Source organism: Myotis myotis, unplaced genomic scaffold, assembly GCF_014108235.1.
Source record: "Myotis myotis isolate mMyoMyo1 unplaced genomic scaffold, mMyoMyo1.p scaffold_m19_p_11, whole genome shotgun sequence".
NCBI classification, from domain to species: Eukaryota; Metazoa; Chordata; class Mammalia; order Chiroptera; family Vespertilionidae; genus Myotis; species Myotis myotis.
Genome location: NW_023416315.1, coordinates 77,629,272 through 77,652,641, shown reverse-complemented (window position 1 = coordinate 77,652,641; position 23,370 = coordinate 77,629,272). Strand labels below are relative to the sequence as shown.

The 23,370-nt window shown below is 40.5% G+C and overlaps 1 pseudogene; it reads right to left on the bottom strand.

The window, feature by feature from the left end:
- Window positions 1-7,588: 7,588 nt before the first annotated feature.
- Window positions 7,589-8,195, bottom strand: LOC118665827 (annotated as a pseudogene).
- Between the last annotated feature and the right edge of the window lie 15,175 nt (window positions 8,196-23,370).

Genomic DNA, 23,370 nt, shown 5'->3' with positions numbered 1-23,370 from the left:
TTCATATGTCTCTTGGCTTTCTGAATGTCCTCCTTTGAAAAGTGTCTATTTAGGTCCTTTGCCCATTTTTTGATTGGATTGTTTATCTTCCTTTTGTTAAGTTGTATGAGTTCCCTATAAATTTTGGATATTAGGCCCTTATCAGATATGACATTGGCAAATATGTTTTCCCACACAGTGGGTTTTCTCATTGTTTTGTTGATGGTTTCTTTTGCTGTGCAGAAGCTTTTTATTTTGATGTAGTCCCATTTGTTCATTTTCTCTTTCGTTTCAAGTGCCCTAGGAGCTGTATCAGTGAAGAAATTGCTTCGGCATATGTCTGAGATTTTGTTGCCTTTGGATTCTTCTAGAATTTTTATGGTTTCCTGTCGTACATTTAAGTCCTTTATCCATTTTGAGTTTATTTTTGTGTATGGTGTAAGTTGGTGGTCTAGTTTCATTTTATTGCATATATCTGTCCAATTTTCCCAACACCATTTATTGAAGAGACTATCTTGGCTCCATTGTATGTTCTTGCCTCCTTTGTCAAATATTAATTGAGCATATTGGTTCGGGCCGATTTCTGGGCTCTCTATTCTATTCCATTGATCTATATGCCTATTCTTGTGCCAGTACCAGGCAGTTTTGAGAACAGTGGCTTTGTAATACATCTTGATATCTGGTATTGAGATCCCACCTACTTTGGTCTTTTTCAGGATTGCTGCAGCTATTCGGGGTCTTTTTTTATTCCAGATGAATTTTTGGAGAGTTCGTTCTAGATCTCTGAAGTATGCCGTTGGTATTTTAATGGGAAGTGCGTTGAATTTATAGATTGCTTTGGGTAGTATGGACATTTTAATGATGTTGATTCTACCAATCCATGAACACGGTATGTTCTTCCATCTGTTTATGTCTTCCTCTATATCTTTTTTCAATGTCCTGTAGTTTTCTGAGTAGAGGTCTTTTACCTCTTTAGTTAAGTTTATTCCTAGGTAGCTTAATTTTTTTGGTGCGATGGTAAACGGGATTGTTTTTATAATCTCTCTTTCTGAAAGTTCACTATTGGTATATAGAAATGCCTCGGATTTCTTGGGGTTAATTTTGTATCCTGCTACATTGCCAAATTCATGTATTAAGTCCAGTAGCTTTTTGATGGAGTCTCTAGGGTTTTGTATGTATAATATCATGTCGTCTGCAAATAAGGACAGTTTTACTTCCTCTTTTCCAATTTGGATGCCTTTTATTTCTTCTTCTTGCCGAATTGCAATGGCTAACACTTCCAGTACTATGTTGAACAGGAGTGGTGAGAGGGGGCATCCCTGTCTTGTTCCTGTTCTTAGGGGAAATGGTGTTAGTTTTTGTCCATTGAGTATGATGTTGGCTGTGGGCCTGTCATATATGGCTTTTATTATGTTGAGGTATGATCCTTCTACTCCCACCTTGCTGAGAGCTTTTATCAAAAATGGGTGTTGAATTTTGTCGAATGCTTTTTCTGCATCAATTGATATGACCATGTGGTTTTTTTCTTTCAGTTTGTTTATGTGATGTATCACGTTTATTGATTTGCGGATATTGTACCATCCTTGCATCCCTGGGATAAATCCTACTTGGTCATGGTGTATGATCTTTCTGATGTACTGCTGGATCCGATTTGCTAAGATTTTGTTGAGGATTTTGGCATCTATGTTCATGAGGGATATTGGCCTGTAATTCTCTTTCATTGTGTTGTCTTTACCTGGTTTTGGGATTAGGGTGATGCTGGCTTCATAGAATGAGCTTGGAAGTGTTCCTTCCTCTTGAATTTTTTGTAGTAGTCTGAGGAGGGTAGGTTTTAGTTCTTCCTTGAATGTTTGGTAAAACTCCCCTGTGAAGCCGTCTGGTCCTGGGCTTTTGTTTGATGGAAGCTTTTTGATGACTGCTTCAATTTCTTCCATAGTTATTGGCCTGTTGAGATTTTTAGATTCTTCCTGATTGAGTTTTGGAATGTTGTATTTTTCTAGGAATTTGTCCATTTCCTCCAGGTTGTCTAGTTTGTTGGAGTAGAGCTGTCCATAGTATTTTTTAACAATCATTTGTATTTCTGTGGGGTCTGTTGTTATTTCACCTCTATCGTTTCTGATTTTGTTTATTTGGGTCCTCTCTCTTTGCTTCTTGGTGAGTCTGGCTAGAGGTTTGTCAATCTTGTTTATCCTTTCAAAGAACCAGCTCTTGGTTTCATTGATTTTCTGTATTGTTTTTTTGGTCTCTATGTCATTTATTTCTGCTCTAATCTTTATTATCTCCTTCCTTCTGCTCACTCTGGGGTTTTCTTGTTGCTCTCTTTCTAATTCTTTGAGTTGTAGAGTTAGATGATTTACTACCATTTTTTCTTGTTTTTTGAGATAGGCCTGTAGAGCTATAAACTTCCCTCTCAGGACTGCTTTCATTGTGTCCCATAGGTTTTGGATTGTTGTGTTTTCATTGTCATTAGTTTCCAGGATGTTTCGAATTTCTTCTTTGATTTCATTGGTAACCCAATCAATATTTAATAGCATGCTATTCAGCTTCCAGGTGTTTGAGTATTTTGGGTTGTTTTTATTGTAGTTTATTTCTAATATTATGCCATCGTGGTCTGCGAAGACGCTTTTTATGATTTCAATTTTCTTGAATTTGGGGATACTTTGCTTGTGACCCAATATATGGTCTATTTTTGAATATGTCCCATGAGCACTTGAGAAGAACGTATATTCCCTGGCTTTGGGGTGAAGTGTTCTGAAGATGTCTATTAAGTCCATCTGATCTAGTGAGTCATTTAGGATTGCTGTATCTTTGCTGATTGTTTGTCTATAGGACTTATCCAGTGCTGTTAGTGGTGTATTAAAGTCCCCTACTATGATTGTATTGTTGTCGATCTCTCCTTTGATATCTTCCAGGAGTTTTTTTATGAATTTGGGTGCTCCTGCATTGGGTGCATATATGTTTACCAGGGTTATATCTTCTTGTTGTATTGATCCCTTTAGTATTATGAAGTGGCCTTCCTTATCTCTTGTTATGGCCTTCACTTTGAGGTCTATTTTGTCCGATATAAGTATTGCTACCCCAGCTTTCTTTTCCTTTCCATTTGCCTGAAAGATATTTTTCCATCCTTTCACTTTCAGTCTGTGTGAGTCCCTTCTAATGAGGTGGGTTTCTTGTAGACAGCAGATGTATGGGTCATGTTTTTTTATCCATTCAGCCACTCGATGTCTTTTGTTTGGAGCATTTAGTCCGTTTACGTTTAAAGTTATTATTGAAAGGTACTTGTTTGTAGGCATTTCTGTTTTTGTGTGGCTGTTTTCTTTCTGAGCTTTTTATGTCTTATTTTTATACCAGTCCCTTTAGCATTCCTTGCATTGCTGGCTTGGTGGTGATAAACTCCCTTAGCCTTTTTTTGTCTGTGAAGCTTCTTATTTCCCCTTCAAGTTTGAATGATAGCCTTGCTGGATAGAGTATTCTTGGATTTAGTCCTTTGCTTTGCATCACTTTGTAAATTTCCGTCCATTCTTTTCTGGCCTGATGTGTTTCTGTTGAGAAATCATTTGACAATCTAATGGGAGATCCCTTGTATGTAACTTTCCGTCTCTCTCTTGCAGCCTGTAAGATTCTCTCTTTGTCCTGAACATTTGCCATGGTAATTATGATGTGTCTTGGTGTGGGTCTTTTTGGGTTCAACTTGTTTGGGACTCTCTGGGCTTGTGTGACTTTTTTCTTCCCCACCTCGGGGAAGTTTTCTGATATTATTTCTTCTAATAGGTTTTCTAATCCTTGTTCATCCTTCTGTTGTTCTGGTACCCCTATTATTCGTATGTTGTTTCGTTTCATGTTGTCCCAAAGCTCCCTTAGGCTCTCCTCCTGTCTTTTCATTTTTTTCTCCAATTGCAGTACGTTTTGGGTGTGTTTTGCTTCCTTGTCTTCTAAATCACTAATTCGGTCCTCCGCTTTACCTAGTCTACTGTTGATACTTTCAATGGAGTTTTTCATTGCAGCTATATCACTCTTCATTTCTTCTTGGGTCTTACTTAAGTTGTTGATTTTTTCATCTGTTTCTTCTAGCTTCTTGCAGAGGTTGTCGATTTTTTCCTCCATCCGGTTTATGCACTCTAGGACCCTTATTCTGAATTCTTTTTCTGTCATGTTGCATGCCTCTGTATTACTTAGCTGCTTTTCTGGAGAGTCCTCCTTCTCTTTTCTTTGGGGGTTTCTTTGTCTACCCATGTTTGATCTCGCTGACATATCTAGACGTTGAGTCGTTCAGTGGCTGCTCCCTTGGTGGCAGTGACTCCTTGGTCTGTGGTTGCACTTCGGGTGGTTGCGGTAGCAGCTGCTCTTCAGTTGGCAGCAGCTCCTCTGGTGGGTGCTGTTCACAGCTGTGGTGGCTCTTCTGGCTGGTGGGGCAAGGTTTCACGTACAGCTGCTGTTCCTCAGCAGAGGGTGTGGTGCTCAGGAGGTTGCTGTTGCTTGGATCTGCTGCGTTGATTTAAAGGCACAAAATACAACACAACAAGGCACCACGTACCAGGCACTATACACAAATATATTCACGATATGAATAACCCCAAATAAAGGTGACCACCTGAATTAAGAGAATTAGGGGATAAGGAAGAAGGAAGAGAAAAAGAGAAAAGAGAAAAAAGAAAAGAAAATTAGGGACCAAAAAAAGGAGTGCAAAAATGAAATTGGGAAAAAGGAGGGGGGAAATAAAAGCGAGAAAAGAAAAGAAAAAAAAAAAAAGAGCGAAAAGAGAGAATGAAGTGGAAGAGGGGAAGAGACTTTTTTATATGAGGAGAATACTCCTATAGAACAGCCATTAATCCCAACAAATTCCAGCAACAGCTCCCTGGAGATGAATGCAAACTAGAAACAACCAATAATATAACGATGAAAATAGAATGGAGAACACTAATCCCAAAATAAAATAAAGAGAAAATAAAATGGCACTTTAAAAAAAAAATGGTAAAATGGTAGCAGTAATAATACTGGTTAAAAATAAGAAGGTAGTAATTAAAAGGGTAAAATCAGGTGATGGAAAAAAGAATAAAAGAAAAAAAAAAAGAAAAAAAATTGGTTTCTTAGTTAAAAGGTGAAAAAAGAAAAAAAAATATTGCAGTAGTGAAGGTCCTTCGGTTCTTCTATTCTTCAGTGTGGCTCGCTTTAGACCTGCCAGGTATTCAGGAGAGTGTTGAGTTTCCCTGCGATACACTGTTCCTCTGTGTTGTAAACCACAGTCCTTATTTTAAAGCAAGCCGCATTTGTTTCCCAGACTGCCTTATTTTGTGTTTAGCAAAGAGTCAGTTTGTGGGTCAGCCTCTGGGTGGCAGTGTTCTGGGGTTGGCCTCTGAGGCTATAGGGCCTCTCTGTCCAGTGGAAGTTCACTGCCCAGAGCTGGCTGCGTAAGAGTTACCAGTGCTGTGTTGTTGCTGGGATTGAAAATCCCTCTATAGGCCAGACCCTGTTAACTCCCAGGGACTGATCGGGTTATTTTAATCCTTGATCTTGTACAGGGTGGAATCTGGGTGTGGCTGTGCTCCTTGCCTGGGGGCTGGGGGGAGGAGTCTCACTCTCCGGAGAGAATGGCTGCCTCAGTCCTGGGCTCAGGAATGTCTCAGCACTCAATTCGCTGCCACCTCTCCCGGCCCCCCTTCTCTCTTCAGTCTCTCCCCAGATTCCACTCCTCCGCACACTCTCCCTCTCTTCAGCACAGGTGAGTGTCTGTATCCGAAATGTCCCATGAACAGGGTTCAGTGAAAACAAACAAACAAACGCCGGCCGCGGAAACGGGGAAGGCTTGGTTTCTGTAAGCTTCTTCTCTTACCGGGACTGCATGGTCTGGTCAGCTCTTCAGGCTGCCCCCTTTAGGCTCAGTCCTCTGTGATCACAGACCGAGCTCTCAATTCCCCCAGCGGCGCCAGGAATCCCGCGGTTCTCCTTTCCCCCATCAGGGGCTGTGCCTGTCCCAAGGGACGCGGCTGTCTGCCACGCGGTCTCCCTCCGACTCTCTGGGCTCAGAGGTCTGGCGAACTTTCCTGCCCAAATCCCTGGTTTTTTTACCTTTCCAGGGGAGTTCTGCTCTTCCCGGCTGCAAACCGTCTCGCCAGCTGAGGAATTTCGCCAATTCGGGGTGGATGTTACTAGTTTCAGCTGCTCACTCCATTTGCTCTGGGACACGACCTGGGACGCGTCTGCCTATACCGCCGCCATCTTCCTCTCCCCTCGCATATTAAGCTTTTATATATATACTAGAGGCCCGGTGCACAAAAATTTGTGCACTCGGGGGGGGGGGTGGTTCCTCAGCCCGGCCTGTGCCCTCTCGCAGTCTGGGACCCCTCAGGAGATAACGACCTGCTGGCTTAGGCCTGCTCCCGGGTGGTAGAGGGCAGGCCCAATCCCTAGGTGCAGCCCCTGGTCGGGCTCAGAGCAGGGCCAATCAAGGGGTTGGGGCTCCGTACCCTGTCACGCACAGAGCAGGGTCGATCAGGGGGTTGGGGCGCTGCACCCTGTCACACACAGAGCCGCAGGGCGATTAGGGGCTTGGGGAGCTCCCCCATATCAGGCACAGAGCAGGGCTGATCAGGGGTTTGAGGTGCCTTCCCCTGTCACGAACAGAGCAGGGCGGATAGGGAGGTTGTGGCCCCACCCCCTGTCACACACAGAGCCCAGGGCGATCAGGGGGTTTGGGCGCTGCCCCCTGTCACGCTGATCCCAGTGCTGGGAGGCCATGCGGCTCCACTGATCCCGGTGCTGGGAGGCATATTACCCTTTTACTGTATAGGATAGAGGCCTGGTGCACGGGTGGGGGCCGGCTGGTTTGCCCTGAAGGGTGTCCTGGATCAGGGTGGGGGTCCCCACTGGGGTTCCTGGCCAGTCTGGATGAGGGGATGATGGCTGTTTGCAGCTGGTCACACCCCCTTCAGGGTGGGGGTCCCCACTGGGGTGCCTGGCCAGTCTGGGTGAGGGGCTGAGGGCTGTTTTCAGGCTGGTGGGTGACTGAAGCTCCCAACCGTTCCTTTTGTTCTTTTTTTTTTTCTTTATTCTGGGCCAGCTTTAGCTCTGAGGCTTGGCTCCAGCTCTTAGGCCTCAGTTGCTGAAAGCAGGTATCTGGTTTGTTTGGGTTCTATAATCGAAAAACTGTTTCAACTCCAGCTCTGAGATCCCTGCTGACTGAAAGCAGGTTTTTGGGGTTTTGTTTATCTTCTATATTTGTAATAATGTTTCAAACTGCAAGCTCAGAGGCCGGCAGCGGCAGGCAGGGAACGTTGGAGTCCTCCGTCATTGAAGCAACCAAGCCTCATGTTCGTTTCAAGCTGCCTGGCTGCCAGCCGCCATCCTGGCTGGCAGTTAATTTGCATATCTCCCTGATTAGCCAATGGGAAGGGTAGCGGATGTACAGCTTATTACCATGTTTCTCTTTTATTAGATAGGATAGATTTGTTCATCATATTTCATGTTTATAGATTTTATTTCATTCTCCTTTCCTTCCTGTGAAATTTCTTCCCAAGCATATTTTTCCTCTACTAGTATAATATTCTTCTAAATTGTACAAATAGATTTTTTCAATGCCTCTGCCAAATGTTTCAGCTTTTCTAGTTTCCTTCTAGATGGCATAAGAACACTGAGCTCTTCTGTTCTTCCACACTACTGCCTCTATCAGTTTCTTCTCAGCCTCGTCTGCACTTTGGCTGTTATTGAAAACACAGTAGTGGTTCTCACACTCCTTGATGGAACTGCTGACCACATTGGCTTACAGGTCTATATCTGTCTCTGCTATAAAGTCACTCAGCCTCCTACCCAAAAAATCCTCTTTGTGAGTGAACACGATGATCATGTGCTTCCTTGCAGGCTTCCCAAAGATGGCCTTGATCAGTGCAATTGTTCTCTGCTCCGCCTTCTTGTACCATCCTAGAAAAAACATGATGATAGTGTGAGGCCCAGGGCAAGAGAAGGACACACCAGCTAATTTCCTCCCAGGTGGTCTGCAGTTATTCTTTGGTGTCAAAGAGCCCTGGGGTGTCCTGGACAAGAAGTTTCCACCTTTCCATTCCCATGATGCTTTTTGACAATTCTTGGTAACATCTTGAGCAGCGATTTTAGATTCACTTACTCTTTACCCAAGGATGGTGTTTGCTGTCTCACTTTTTTCATTTCCAGTTTTCCTTACCAGAGCAATTCTGAGTATTGTCCTGAAGGCCAGCCACATTCATATCAAGAGGCTCTGAGATGTATGCACACATATGACCTTAAGTAAGGAAAGAAGAGAGGGAAAAGTTCAACTGAGCTAAGTGGGACCATTTCCAATCCTCTTTTATTCATTCTTTTTCTCCCTGAAAATATGTAATATTCTATTATCCATATAGAAAACTCTAAATACCCCACCAAAAAAATCTCCTATATCTAATAAATAAATTTGGGAAAATACAGGATACAAAATTAATATACAGAAATTGGTGACATTTTTACATAGCAACAATAAACTATAAGAAAAAGAAACTAAATAAACAATCCCATTTACTATTACAAAATAAAAGGTACCTAGAACTAAACTTAACCAAGGAGAAAAAAAAACCTGTACGCAGAAATCTATAGAGCTCAGGATCTATAGAATGATACAAACAAGTGGAAGCATATACTGTGTTCATTGACTTAAAGAATCATTAAAATAGTCATACTGCCAAGGCAATCCATAGATTCATTGCATGACTGATTAAAATTCCAATGTCAAATTTCAAAGATCTAGAACAAATATTCCAAAAAATTGATATGGAACCAAAAGAGACTGTAAATAGCCTGAGCAATCCTGAGGAAGAAGGATAAAGTTGGAGGGAACACAATACTGAATATCAAACTATACGACAAAGCAATTGTAATTAAAACAGCCTGGTATTGGCACAAGAACAGACATATACATCAATGGAACAGAACAGAGAGGCCAGGAATCAACCCACACCATTAAAATTAATATTTAACAAATGAGGTAAGAACATATAATGGAGTAAAAACAGACCCTTCAATAAATGTTGATGGGAAAATAGGAGATTATATATATATATATATATATATATATATATATATATATATATATATATAATAAAAGTAGAACATCAAATTACACCATACATAAGTATAAACTCAAAATGGATAAAATACTTAAATGTAAGTCACAAAACCATAAAAACCTTGGAAGAAAGCATAGGTAGTAAAATATTGGACATCTCGTGTAGCACTATTTTTTTTCCCCAATATATCTCCTAGAGCAAAGTAAACAAAGGAAAAAATAAACATATGGGACTACATCAAACCAAAAAGCTTCTGCACAGCAAAATAAATCATCAATAAAATGAAAATGGAACCCGCTGAGAACATAATTGACAATGATACATCTGATCAGGGGTTAACATTCAAAATATTTAAAGAATGTATACAACTAAACACCAGGAAGACAAACAACCCAATTTAAAAATAGGCAAAGCACCTGAATAGAAAATTCTCCAAAGAGGACATACAGATGGCCAATAGATATATGAAAAAATGCTCAATGTCACTAATCATCTGAGAAATGTAAATGAGTTATTACCTCACACCTGCCAGAATGGCTACCATCAGCAAATCAACAAACAAGTGCTGGTAATAATGTGAATACAAGAGAACACTGGTACATTGTTGGTGGGAATGCAGATTGGTGCAGCCACTGTGGAAAAACAGTGTGGAGTTTCCTCAAAAAATTTGAACATGAGACTGCCTTATGACCCAGCAATTCTACTTCTGGGAATATATCCTAAGGCTCTCAAAACACCGATCACAAAGAATTCATGCACCAAATGTTCATAGCAGCATTATTTACAATAGCCACGATCTGGAACAATTCAAGTGCCCATCAGTGGATGAGTACATAGAAAAGCTGTGGTACATTTACAAAATGGAATACTTTATGGCTGTAAAAATGAAGGAATTTTATCCTTTGTGACATAATGGATGGACCTGGAAAGCAAAACATGAAAAGCAAAATAATCCAGTCAGAGAAAGACAAATGCCATATGATCACATGTATATGTGGAATCTAATGAACAAATAAACTGATGAACAAAATAGACCTAGAAGAATAGATACAGGGTACAGACTGACAGATCTCAGTGGGGACATGGGTGGTGATAACTTCATAAAGTGAGGTGAAAAGATTAGCCAAAGAACATATATACATAGCCCATAGACACAGATGACAGTGTGGTGAAAGCCATAGGTGGGGGTGGGGCTTGGTGGAGGTGGCAAAGTGTGGGGGTAACGGTGGACATCTGTAATAATGTCATCAATAAAAATAAAATTAATTCTGAGAAAACACACACACACACAAAGAAAAAGAATAGTAGGGAGGATTAGCGCTACCAAGAGTTAAGCATCGTAGTTTCTATGATTTAAGCAGTATGCTGTTGGTGAACGGAAAGAGAGAAAAATAAAATGAAAACAGAAAATTCAGAAATAGACCAAATTAATCATCCTGTATTCATTTATATTCAATTACATTATGTTACAGTTAGATTCAATAGGGCATCATCTCACATCAATGAAGAAAAAGATGGACTAATAAAGCAACTTTGGGTGATTTATAACATATAGAAAAAGATAAAACTACATCCATTGCCACACGCCATTCAAATTCTAAACATATTCAAAGCTTTGCTATAAAAAACTAATCTACATAAACAATAGAAAAATAGATACATTCTTTGTAACCTGGGAGTAGAGTAAATATTTCTAAGATTTGAACTAAAGTAAGGAAAAGGAATAATAGATATGATTACAGAAAAATCTCACAGATACTGCCATGCACAAATTAAAGCACAAATGCCAAACTAGGGAAAAAACATTTTCCAAGTTAAAACAAAGTGGTGAATTTTCCTGTTTTACAAAGAAAATTGAATAGTCTCTAGGCGCTCCCATGGGCATGAATCATGAGCCCTGGTCACTAACCCACACGTCCTCTCAGATGTTGGTTTGTTGTAGTGATAAACCTGTGACAGTGAACAGGGATCCTCATGGAAGACCACTTGGAGGGACCAGTCTTGGTACTCTTGGCTTGAGGGTCTGTGTGAAGGAGCAATATCACTGCAGGCCTCTGCTCCCATGCTTTGAGTGCCTGGGGTCATCAGAGTCATGTGCAGTTACAGACAGTGATAGATCCCAGCCCCATTACCATGTGGCACCATCAGCCAAGAAAGCAGGAAGCAGGGAAGCAAGTGTGCTTCTCCCACAGTTCTCTGCCACTCTCAGCACACCCTCCGCTCCCTTCCTTACTCATCTGCCAGGACTTTTTAGTTCCCTTCCTCCAAAACCCACACAGTTGCTTGGACAACCCTGAATTCTTAGCCCTTGACCCTAGGGTCAGAAGAAGAGGCTGCTTAGAGCAGAAACTGGAAAAGAATTCAGAGGCTGCTGGACCCAGTCACTTGTAGCATTCAATCACTTGCTCTTTTTCTGGGATTTTCAGTTTTATTTGCACAACTTCTGCTATTATCTGCATTTCTTCCTTTCAGTTTTAGTTTGACATCTTTGGTTGTTTCACTCCAATCCTCCCATAAAGATAGGTTCTTAAGTGCTTTATTACTATGGATAAGTGCTGCAAATACACCTTTAACAAGGGACAATGGGGCAATTTTAATGTGTATCTCAGCACAATAATTTTTTTTCTCATAATCCCCTCTATTCCCAAGAAATGAGCTACAGGATGATTTACTGTAAATTCACTTGTGCACAGGAATGCATGCATCCTGCCTCTGCCATAGCCCTTTCCTCCCTTGAACTGCACCAGCATGGCCAGGGGTGAATTAGAGGAGGGGAGGTGAAGGATTAAAGAAGACAGACAAGAGAATACAGTTGGGGCTATGTAGGATCACTGTACTTGGATGAGGAAACAGTGACACAGCCTGTAAGCTAAAGCTTTATTTTAGAGTCAGATCACACAAAGCAAAACAAGGGGAGTGGTCAAAATGTTTACGATATTCTTGCAAGTTTCAAATCTATTTCATTACTCGAGCCTTGTTTTGGCAGCACTTGCGGCACCTCCAGCAGTCCATTAGCTACCTAGGGACAAAGGAGGACTATAAGGTCAAGCTTAATTGTGCTAGGAGGGCTCTGCCCTCCAAGCTGGGACTTGTATGTGGCTCTGCCACTCCATACATTCCCTCATAGCAACCTTATTCTGTTCAACTAATCACTTAAAGTTTTGGTCACAGCACAGGCTAGAAAGAATAGGTTGCAGGGCCTATGTCCCCTTACTTGTACCTGCTGAAGTGTTCAGAGGGGTGAGAGGAGAAAGCTGGGTGAGAAGAAATATCACCAGGGAGATCACACTATGTTCAGGATGGATTCGGACTTTTCCTAGGCTGGTGCTGGCCTGAGGATGAATTTTAATTATGATGTGTCTTGGTGTGGTCCTCTTTAGATTACTTTTGTTTGGGGTTCTCCGTGCTTCCTGGACTTGTAAGTCTATTTCTTTCACCAGGTAGGGGAAGTTTTTTGTCATTATTTCTTCAAATAGGTTTTCAATAACTTGCTCTCTCTCTTCTTCTGGCACCCCTATAATTCGGATGTTGGTACGCTTGAAGCTGTCCCCGAGGCTCCTTACACTATCTTCGTATTTTTGGATTCTTTTTTCATTTTGCTTTTCCGGTTGGGTGTGTTTTGCTTCTTCGTATTTCAAATCTTTGACTTGATTCTTGTGAACCTCTAGTCTGCTATTGGAACTCTGCATAATATCCTGTATTTCAGTCAGTGTATGCTTAATTTCTAGTTGGTCCTTTATCATAACCTCGAGGATCTCACTAGATTTCTTGAGGATCTCACTACATTTATCAGCGGTTTCTAGAAAGTTCTTGAAAAACCTTAGAAGTGTGGTTTTGAACTCTATATCCGGTCATTTGCTTTCCTCCATTTCTGTCATTTGTGACCTGTTTCTTTGTCTCCACATTTTTTATGCTTCCCTGTGTTGGTAGAGTGGCTTTGTGTGCTAGGTGTCCTATAGGGCCCAGTGGTTCAGCCTCCCCAATTACCTGAGGTGGACACTCTTGGTGCACCCCTTTGTGAGCTTTGTGCACAGTCTTGTTGTAGTTAAACCTTGATTGTTGTAGGTATCAATGAGAGGAGTTGACCTCCAGGCCTATTGGCTGTGAGAATCAGCTGTGTCTACAGTGGGAGAACTTCTGTGCTGAAGACACCCTTATGGGGCAAGACTGGCTTCAGTGGGGCTTTGGTGCTCACTGAGTCTGCCCCCTGAGTGTGTCCCTTATGGATCTGAGGAGTTGTAATCTGGATGGTCCCACTCTGACCACTGGGTACACTGGCTCTTGGATCTAAGGAGGTGCTAATTTAGCCTCTTCCTGAGGCTACCCAGCAGATGCTACGAAGAGATCTGCAGATTCCCCTTCCTTGTTTGGGGTTTGGAGGTGCCCAAATAAGGCCCAGCTGTGAAGCAATGCAAGCTGCTGTGGGGCCTTGGGCCTTCTCTTGGAAGTTCTGGGTCTGTCTGGCCTTGCTGCAGTTTGTTAGGTAATTTTCACATTGAAAAGGGCCAGGGCATTCATATGCAAAAGCCTCTGCTGCAGCTTGGGTAGGGAGAGGTCTCAGGGGATCAACAGGGAGGAGCAAGCAGCTATGGCTGATCCTCAGCTCTGCCCTAAGGGGCCCCGTGTCTCAGTGTTCTGGTAATTGCTGCAAGCACCTTTGAGAGAAAGCCGCCCTTGAGTTCCGAGTTCTGCCCACTGCCAGACAGTCCAGTTTCTCCCCGTATGAGTCTAGGTCCCCAGAGACTCACCTGGAACTGGAATTCAGAGCAGTCAGGAGCTTGAGACTCCCTCCCGATTCAAAAAGACAGCCGTGTTCTCAGTCACCAGCCCTTGCTGGGTACTCCCCTGTACCTCTGCACTCCACCTCCTCAGCTCCTCTGAGTCTTAGTGTGCTTTTCTCTTTCCTTCTAGTTGTAGAATTTCCACTCAGCCATCCTTCCTGTAGTTCTGGATGATGTCTGTTTTGTCTTTTAGTTGTATTTTTGAATTTGTTGTGGGAGGCAGCAATTTCCGGTGTTTACCTATGCTGTCATCTTGGTTTCTCTCTCCCTTTCCCCATTTTTCAATTGGATTGTTTGTCTCTCTTTTGTTAAGCTGTATGCATTCCTTACATATTTTGGAAATTAAATCCTTATCATATGATTTATTGGCAAATATGTTCTCCCATGCAGTGGGCTCTATTTTCATTTGGTTGATGGTTTCTTTTGCTGTGAAGAATCTTTCTATTTTGATGTCGTCCCATTTTCTTATTTTTTTCTTAGTTTTCTTTGCATGGGAGATGTATCAGTAAACATATAGTTATGAGATTTTGCTCTCTATGATTTCTTCTAAGATTTTTATGGTTTCACAACTTACATTTAAGTCTTTTAACAATTTTTAGTTTATTCTTGTGTATGGTGTAAGTTGGTGGTCTGGTTTCATTTTTTTTAATGTACTGTCTATTTAAATTTTTGGAGTGTTTGTTCTAGATCTGATATTTCAATAGGTATTGTATTAAATCTAGATGTTGCTTTTGTTAGTATGGACATTTTAATGATCTTGATTCTACCAATCCATGAACACAATATATTCTTCAATTTGTTTATATCTTCCTTTATCTCCTTTTAAAAGACTTATAATTTTCCTAAAACAGGTCTTTCCTTGGTTAAGTTTATTCTTAAGTCTCTTAATTTTTTTTTTTATTGCAATGGTAAATTTGCTTTTCTCTCTCTCTCTTTAGTTTCTTTTTCTCAGAATTCATTACAGGTGTATAAAAATTCTATCAACTTCTGGGTGTTAATTTTGTATCCCCCAACATTGCCAAATTCATTTATTAAATCTATTAGCTTGGGGGTGGTGTCTATAGGTTTTCTAAGTACAATATCATGTCATCTGTGAATAATGGGAGTTTTATTTCCCTCTTTCCAATTTAGGGGACTCTTAGTTTTTCTTCTGTCTGATTACTAGAGCTAGGACTTGCAGTACTATGTTGAATAAGAGTGGTGAAAATGGACATCCCTGTCTTGTCCTGTTCTAAGGGGAAATTGTTTTATTATTTGCCCATTAAGTATGATGTTAGCTATAGATATGTCATATATGGCTTTTATTATGTCACAACATTTTGTCTGATCACTCTATTCCCACTTTACTGAATGTTTTTATAAAAAATGGGTGTTGAATTTCTCCAGTGCTTTTTCTGCTTCAATTGATATGATCTTCCAATGTGTTTATGTGATGTATCACATTTATTGATTTGTGAATATTGTGCCAATATTCTTGCATTCCCAGAATAAATTCTACTTGGTCATGGTATGATCTACTTAATCTATTGCAGTATTCAATTTACTAGTATTTTGTTGAAGATTTTAGCATCTATGTTCATCAAAGATATTGGCTTGTTATTCTCTTTCTTTGTAATGCCTTTATCTGGTTTTGGAACTAGGCTAATGCTAATTTCATATAAAAAAGGCTTGGAAGTGTTTCTTGCTCTTGGATTTTTTGGAATATTTTGAGGAGAATAGGTGTTAGTTTTTCTTTGAATGTTTGCTAAAACTTCCAGACCAGTGCTTTTGTTTGCTAGCAGTTTTTTTTACTGCTTCAGATTCATAAGTTGTCAATTTTCCTGAGTTTTGAAAAATTGTATTTTTCTAGGAAATTGTAAATTTTGTCCAGCTTTTTGGAATATAGTTAGTTGTTCATAGTAATTTTTATAATCTGTTGTATTTTTGTGGGGCCAGTTATTACTATTTCATTTCTAATTTTGTTTATTTGGGTTCTCTCTCTTTGTTTCTTAATGAATCTAGGGTTATCAATCTTGTTCATATTTTCCAAAATCAGCTCTTGTTTTTATTGATCTTTTGTATTATTATTACTTTTTAGTCTCTATGTCATTTATTTTTGGCCTGATCTTTATTATTTCCTTCCTTCTACTTACTTTGGGCTTTTCATGCTCTCTTTCTAATCTTTAAGTTGTAGAGTTAGATAATTTATTAGAACTTTTTCTTCTTTTTTGAGATAGGCCTGTAACGCAAAGAACTTCCATCTCATGACTGCTTTAACTTTGTACCAGAGATTTTGGTTATAGTGTGTTAATTTTCACTTGTTTCTAGGTTGTTTTTTATTTCTTCCCTGATGTTTTTTGTAACCAATTCAGGGTTTCCTAACATGATATTTATACTCCATGTATTTCTATGTTTTTGAGCATTTTTATTGTAGTTGATTTCTAATTTCATTGTGATCTGAGAAGATGCTTATATGATATTCATCTTCTTAAACTTGTAGAGACTTAATTTGTAATCTAACATGTGGTCTACATGTGGTCTATCTTTGAAAATGTCCAATGTGAACTACTTGAGAATATATATCCTGTAGCTTTGAGGTGACATGTTCTGCAAATGGCAATTAATTCCATCTGATCTAGTGTGTCATTTAGGATGGCTGTTTCCTTGATTTTTTTGTCTAGAAGATCAATACAATATTGTCAATGTGGTATTAGAGTCTCCAACTATGATTGTATTGCTGTTGATTTCCCTTTTAAAATCCTACAGATATTTTGTTTTATATATTTGGATGTTCCTGTATTTGGTGCATATGTGCTTACTGGAGTTATAACCTCCTGTTGTATCAATCCTTTTAGTATTATGAAGTGGTCTCTATTGTCTCTTATTATGAACTAACCTTTTTTTTTTAGTTTATTATTATTATTATTAGTTAAGGTATTACAAATGTGTCCTCACCCCCTACTATTAACCCCCAACCTCCCCCCCACCGCCCCGCACACTCACGATCCCATGCCCCTGTTGTCCAAGTCCATCGGTTTGGCTTATATACATGTATACAAGTCCTTCGGTTGATCTCTTCCCCTTACCCCTACTTTCCTTCTGGGGATTGAAAGCCTGATCGCTGTTTCTCAGTCTTTGGATCTGTCCCTTTTCATCAGTCTATGTTGTTCTCTATAATCCACAAATGAGTGAGATCATGTGGTATTTATATTTCTCTGACTGGCTTATTTCAATTAGCATAATGCTCTCCAGTTCCATCGATGCTGTTGCAAAAGGCAAGAGTTCCTTTTTTTTTTTTTTTTTAATACTGCAGCATAGTATTCCATTGTGTAGATGTACCACAGTTTTCAAATCCACTCATCTGCTGATGGGCACTTAGGCTGTTTCCAAATCTTAGCTATGGTGAATTGTGCTGCTATGAACATAGGGGTGCATATATCCTTTCTGATTGGCGTTTCTGGTTTCTTGGGATATATTCCTAGTAGTGGGATCACTGGGTCAAATGGGAGTTCCATTTCTAGTTTTTTGAAGTAGCTCCATACTGTTCTCCACAGTGGCTGCACCAGTCTGCATTCCCACCAGCAGTGCAGAAGGGTTCCTTTTTCTCCACATCCTCTCCAACACTTGTTGTTTGTTGATTTGTTGATGATAGCCATTCTGACAGGTGTGAGATGATAACGCATTGTCGTTTTGATTTGCATCTCTCATATAATTAGTGACTTTGAGCAGGTTTTCATATGTCTTTCGGCCTTCTGTATGTCCTTTTTCCAAAAGTGTCTATCTAGGTCTGTTGCCCATTTTTTTATTGGATTGTTTATCTTCCTTTTGTTAAGTTTCATGAGATCCCTGTAAATGTTGGAAACTAAACCCTTATCGGTGGTATCATTGGCAAATATGTTCTCCCATGTAGTGGGTCTTCTTGTTGTTTTGTTGATGGTTTCCTTTGCTGTGCAAAATCTTTTTATTTTGATGTAGTCCCATTTGTTTATTTTCTCTTTAGTATCCATTGCCCTAGGAGCATTATCAGAGAAGAAATTTCTTCGGCATATGTTTGCAATTTCGCTGCCTGTGGATTCCTCTAGTATTTTTATGGTTTCCCGTCTTATGTTTAAGTCTTCTATGCATTTTGAGTTTATTTTTGTGTATGGTGTGAGTTGGTGGTCTAGTTTCATCCTTTTGCATGTATCTGTCCAATTTTCCCAACACCATTTATTGAAGAGACTGTCTTGACTCCATTGAATGCTCTTGCCTCCTTTGTTGAATATTAATTGGGCATAGTGGTTTGGGTCGATTTCTGGGGTCTCTATTCTATTCCATTGATCTATATGTCTGTTCTTGTGCCAGTACCAAGCTGTTTTAAGATCAGTGGCTTTGTAATACAGTTTGATATCTGGTATTGAGATCCCACCTACTTTGTACTTCTTTCTCAGGATCGCTGCAGCTATTCGGGGCCTTTTTTTTATTCCAGATGAATTTTTGGAACGTTCGTTCTAGATTTGTGGAATATGCCGTTGGTAATTTAATGGGGATCGCATAGAATCTATAAATTACTTTGGGTAGTATGGACATTTTGATGATGTTGATTCTACCAATCCATGAACACGGTATGTTCTTCCATCTGTTTATGTCTTCCTCTATCTCTTTTTTCAGTGTCCTGTAGTTTTTGGCATAGAAGTCTTTAACCTCCTTAGTTAAGTTTATTCCTAGGTATTTTAATTTTTTTGGTGCAATGGTAAATGGGATTGCTTCTATAGTTTCACTTTCTGTAAGTTCACTATTGGTGTAAAGAAATGCCATGGATTTCTTAGCATTAATTTTGTATCCTGCCACATTGCCGAATTCATTTATTAAGTCTAATAATTTTTTGATGGAGTCTTTAGGGTTGTGTATGTACAGTATCATGTCATCTGCAAATAAGGACAGTTTTACTTCTTCTTTTCCAATCTGGATGCCTTTTATTTCTTCTTCTTGTCTGATCGCAACGGCTAGTACTTCCAGTACTATGTTGAACAGGAGTGGTGAGAGTGGGCATCCCTGTCTTGTTCCTGTTCTTAGGGGAAATGGTGTTAGTGTTTGTCCATTGAGTAAGATGTTGGCTGTGGGTTTGTCATATATGGCTTTTATTATGTTGAGGTATGATCCTTCTACTCCAACCTTGCTGAGAGTTTTTATCAAAAATGGGTGTTGAATTTTGTCAAATGCTTTTTCTGCATAAATTGATATGACTATGTGGTTTTTTTCTTTCAATTTGTTTATGTGATGTATCACGTTTATTGATTTATGGATATTGTACCATCCTTGCATCCCTGGGATAAATCCTACTTGGTCATGGTGTATGATCTTTCTGATGTACTTCTGGATCCGATTTGCTAGGATTTTGTTGAGGATTTTGGCATCTATGTTCAGGAGGGATATTGGCCTGTAATTCTCTTTCATTGTGTTGTCTTTACCTGGTTTTTGTATTAGGGTGAGGCTGGCTTCATAGAATGAGCTTGGAAGTGTTCCTTCCTCTGGGATTTTCTGTAATAGTCTGAGGAGAATAGTTTTAAGTTCTTCCTTGAATGTTAGGTAAAACTCCCCTGCGAAGCCGTCTGGTCCTGAGCTTTTGTTTGCTGGAAGCTTTTTGATGACTGCTTCAATTTCTTCCATAGTTATTGGCCTATTGAGATTTTTAGATTCTTCCTGATCAAGTCTTGGAATGTTGTATTTTTCTAGGAATATGTCCATTTTCTCCAGGTTGTCTAGTTTGTTGGAGTCGAGTTGTTCATAGTATTGTTTACCAATCATTTGTATTTCTGTGGGATCTGTTGTTATTTTGCCTCTATCATTTCTGATTTTGTTGATTTGGGTCCTTTCTCTTTGCTTCTTGGTGAGCCTGGCTAGAGGTTTGTCAATCTTGTTTATCCTTTCAAAGAACCAGCTATTTGTTTCATTGATTTTTTGTATTGTTTTTTTTGGTGTCTATGTCATTTATTTCTGCTCTAATCTTTATTATCTCCTTCCTTCTGCTCACTCTGGGGTTTTCTTGTTGCTCTCTTTCTAATTCTTTGAGCTGTAGATTTAGATGATTTACTACCATTTTTTCTTGTTTGTTGAGATAGGCCTGTAGAGTTATAAACTTCCCTCTCAGGACTGCTTTCATTGTGTCCCAAAGGTTTTGGATTGTTGTGTTTTCATTGTCATTAGTTTCCAGGATGTTTTTAATTTCTTCTTTGATCTCATTGGTAACCCAATCAATATTTAATAACATGCTATTCAGCTTCCAAGTGTTTGAGTATTTAGAGTTGTTTTTATTGTAGTTTATTTCTAATATTATGGCCTTGTGTCTGAGAAGATGCTTGGTATGATTTCAATCTTCTTGAATTTGGAAGACTTTGTTTGTGACCCAATATGTGGTCTATTTTTGAAGATGTCCCATGAGCACTTGAGAAGAACGTATATTTTGTGGCTTTTGGGTGAAGTGTTCTGAAGATGTCAATTAAGTCCATCTGATCTAGTTAGTCATTTAGGATTGCTGTTTCTTTGCTGAGTTTTTGTCTAGTGGATTTATCCAGTGATGTCAGTGGTGTATTTAAGTCCCCTACTATGATTGTATTGTTGTCAATCTCTCCCCTGATATCTTCCAGGAGTTTTCTTATGTACGTGGGTGCTCCTGAATTGGGTGCATATATGTTTATCAGGGTTATATCCTCTTGTTGTATTGATCCCTTTAGTATTATGAAGTCGCCTTCCTTATCTCTTGTTATGGCCTTCACTTTGACTTCTATTTTGTCTGATATAAGTATTGCTACCCCAGCTTTTTTTTTCATTTCCATTTGCCTGAAAGATATTTTTCCATCCTTCACTCTCAGTCTGTGTGAGTCCCTTCTAATGAGGTGGGTCTCTTGTAGACAGCAAATATATGGGTCATGTTTTTTTATCCACTCAGCCACTCGATGCCTTTTGATTGGGCCATTTAGTCCATTTACGTTTAAAGTTATTATTGAAAGGTACTTGTTTGTAGCCATTTCTATTTTTTTTTTTTTTTGTGGCTGTTTTCTTTCTGGGCTTTTTAGTTTTTCTTTTTACACCAGTCCCTTTAGCATTTCTTGCATTGCTGGCTCGGTGGTGATAAACTCCCTTAGCCTTTTTTTTGTCTGTGAAGCTTCTTATTTCCCCTTCAATTTTGAAGGATAGCCTTGCTGGATAGAGTATTCTTGGATTCAGTCCTTTGCTTTGCATCACTTTGTAAATTTCTGTCCATTCTTTTCTAGCCTGATGTGTTTCTGTTGAGAAATCATTTGATAATCTGATGGGGGATCCTTTGTAGGTAACTCTCTGTTTCTCTCTTGAAGCTTTTAAGATTCTCTCTTTGTCTTGTACATTTGCCATGGTAATTATGATGTGTCTTGGTGTGGGTCTTTTGGGGTTCATTTTACCTGGGACTGTCTGTCCTTGTGTAACTTTTTTTTTCCTCATATATGGGAAGTTTTCTGACATTATTTCTTCAAATAGATTTTCTAATCCTTGCTGCTCCTCTTGTCCTTCTTGCAGCCCTATTATGCGTATGTTACTTCGTTTCATGTTGTCCCAAAGCTCCCTTAGGCTCTCCTCCTGCTTTTTAATTTCTTTCTCCAGTTGCTGTTCAGATTGAGCTTGTTTCTCTGCCTTATCTTCTAATTCACTAATTCGGTCCTCTGCTTCTTCTAGTCTGCTGTTGAAACTTTCCATGGTGTTTTTGATTGTAGCTATATCACTTTTCATTTCTTCCTGATTCTTGCATAGGTTGTTGATTTTCTCATCCATCCAGTGAATGAATTGTACAACCATTATTCTGAATTCTTTTTCTGTCATGTTGCATGCTTCAACTTCATTAATTTCCTTTCTTGGCGATTCTTCATTGTCTTTCCTCTGGGTATTGTGTCGTCTCTTCATTCTGATTATCTCCCGATTGTTCAAACGTCAAGTTGCGTGGGCCTGGGCCATGTGCAGTGGGAGCCTCCACCACCCTAGTGTCACTGAAGAGCTCTGACACTAAGATGTGTGGTTGTTGTGGGTTGGTGGGAACCAAGCTCGCTCAGAGTCAGTGTTGTCAGCGCTCAATGTGGCCTTGTGCGTGCCCTTAGAATCAGGGACCCTGCCTGCACCATGCTGAAACAGAGACCCCCCTGAAGCTTGTTGAAAACCAGAGCCTCCTAGCGTGCGCCAGGAGTCAGAGTTCCCCAAGAATCCAGTATCAGAGTCTCTGTTGCTTCACGCGACCTTGCCTTGAGAATCAGGGTCCCTGTGTGCCCTTGCACCAGGAATTGGAGTCACTGGCTCTTAGTATGAATGCACAGGAAATCAGGATCTCAGGCGCAGGTGATAAGAAACACAGTCAAGTCACTGGTGCTTGGTGCTGCCGCCTGCCCAGAGAATCCGGGCCCTGGGCCTGTGATACGTGGGGCAAATTCCCGGTGTTCGCGCAATTGCTCCCAGCCCAGGGCTCTGAAGCTGGCAGTGCGTGTAGGCTCAGTTCCTGGGGTTAGCGCGATTGTACCCAGCCCAGGACTCCTGAACCCGGCCCTATGCGGGATCAGCTCCAAGGTGCTCGCGCACTTCCAGGCTAAAGTTCCTGGAGCGCTGAGGCCCCAGCAAGGGGTGGGTCTATCAGTTAGTTACTCTGGTGCTGCCCGAGAGCCTGCAGCAAGGGGGGATGGGCTCTGTTACTCACGGATCTGCCTTGGGGATTTCTGAACTTTTGGTGTCCGCAGGTCTGTAGCTGTGGTCACAGGTCTCTGTCCCCAGTGGCTGCAGGGTCTTGGTATGCGTCTGAGGTCAGACTGGGTGGTGCTGAGGCCAGGATCCTAGTCTCAAGCAGCTCTGTTTCCCAAGATGGAGTGGTCGCCATGCCTGTGCTGGCCGCCCAGGAGTGTCTGTGCAGGGAGCGGGACTCTGCTGCCTAAGACTGCCTGGTTAGCAGCCCCTTAGAAGACCTGCAGAATCTAAATGTCCCTAGCTCATACACACAAACCACACACATCCACACACTCCTCTATCACTTCCTTGCACTCTCACACTCTCTCCCTCCCTACTTTCCTGCTGGTCGCCATTTTCCCCAGCCTCAAAATCCCCTCTTGGATCTTTTGACATAGTCTGAGGAGGATAGGTTTTAGGTCTTCCTTGAATGTTTGGTAAAACTCCCCTGTGAAGCCATCTGGCCCCAGGCTTTTGTTTGCTGGAAGCTTTTTGATGACTGCTTCGATTTCCTCCATAGTTATTGGCCTGTTGAGATTTTTAGATTCTTCCTGATTAAGTTTTGGATGGTTGTATTTTTCTAGGAATATGTCCATTTCCTCCAGGTTGTCTAGTGTGTTGGAGTAGAGTTGTTCATAGTATTTTCTAACAATCTTTTGTATTTCTATGGGGTCTGTTGTTATTTCTCCTCTTTCATTTCTGATTTTGTTTACTTGGGTCCTCTCTCTTTGTTTCCTGGTGAGCCTGGCTAGAGGTGTATCAATCTTGTTTATCCTTTCAAAGAACCACCTCTTGGGTTTGTTGATCTTATGTATTGTTTTTTTGGTCTCTATGTCGTTTATCTCCAC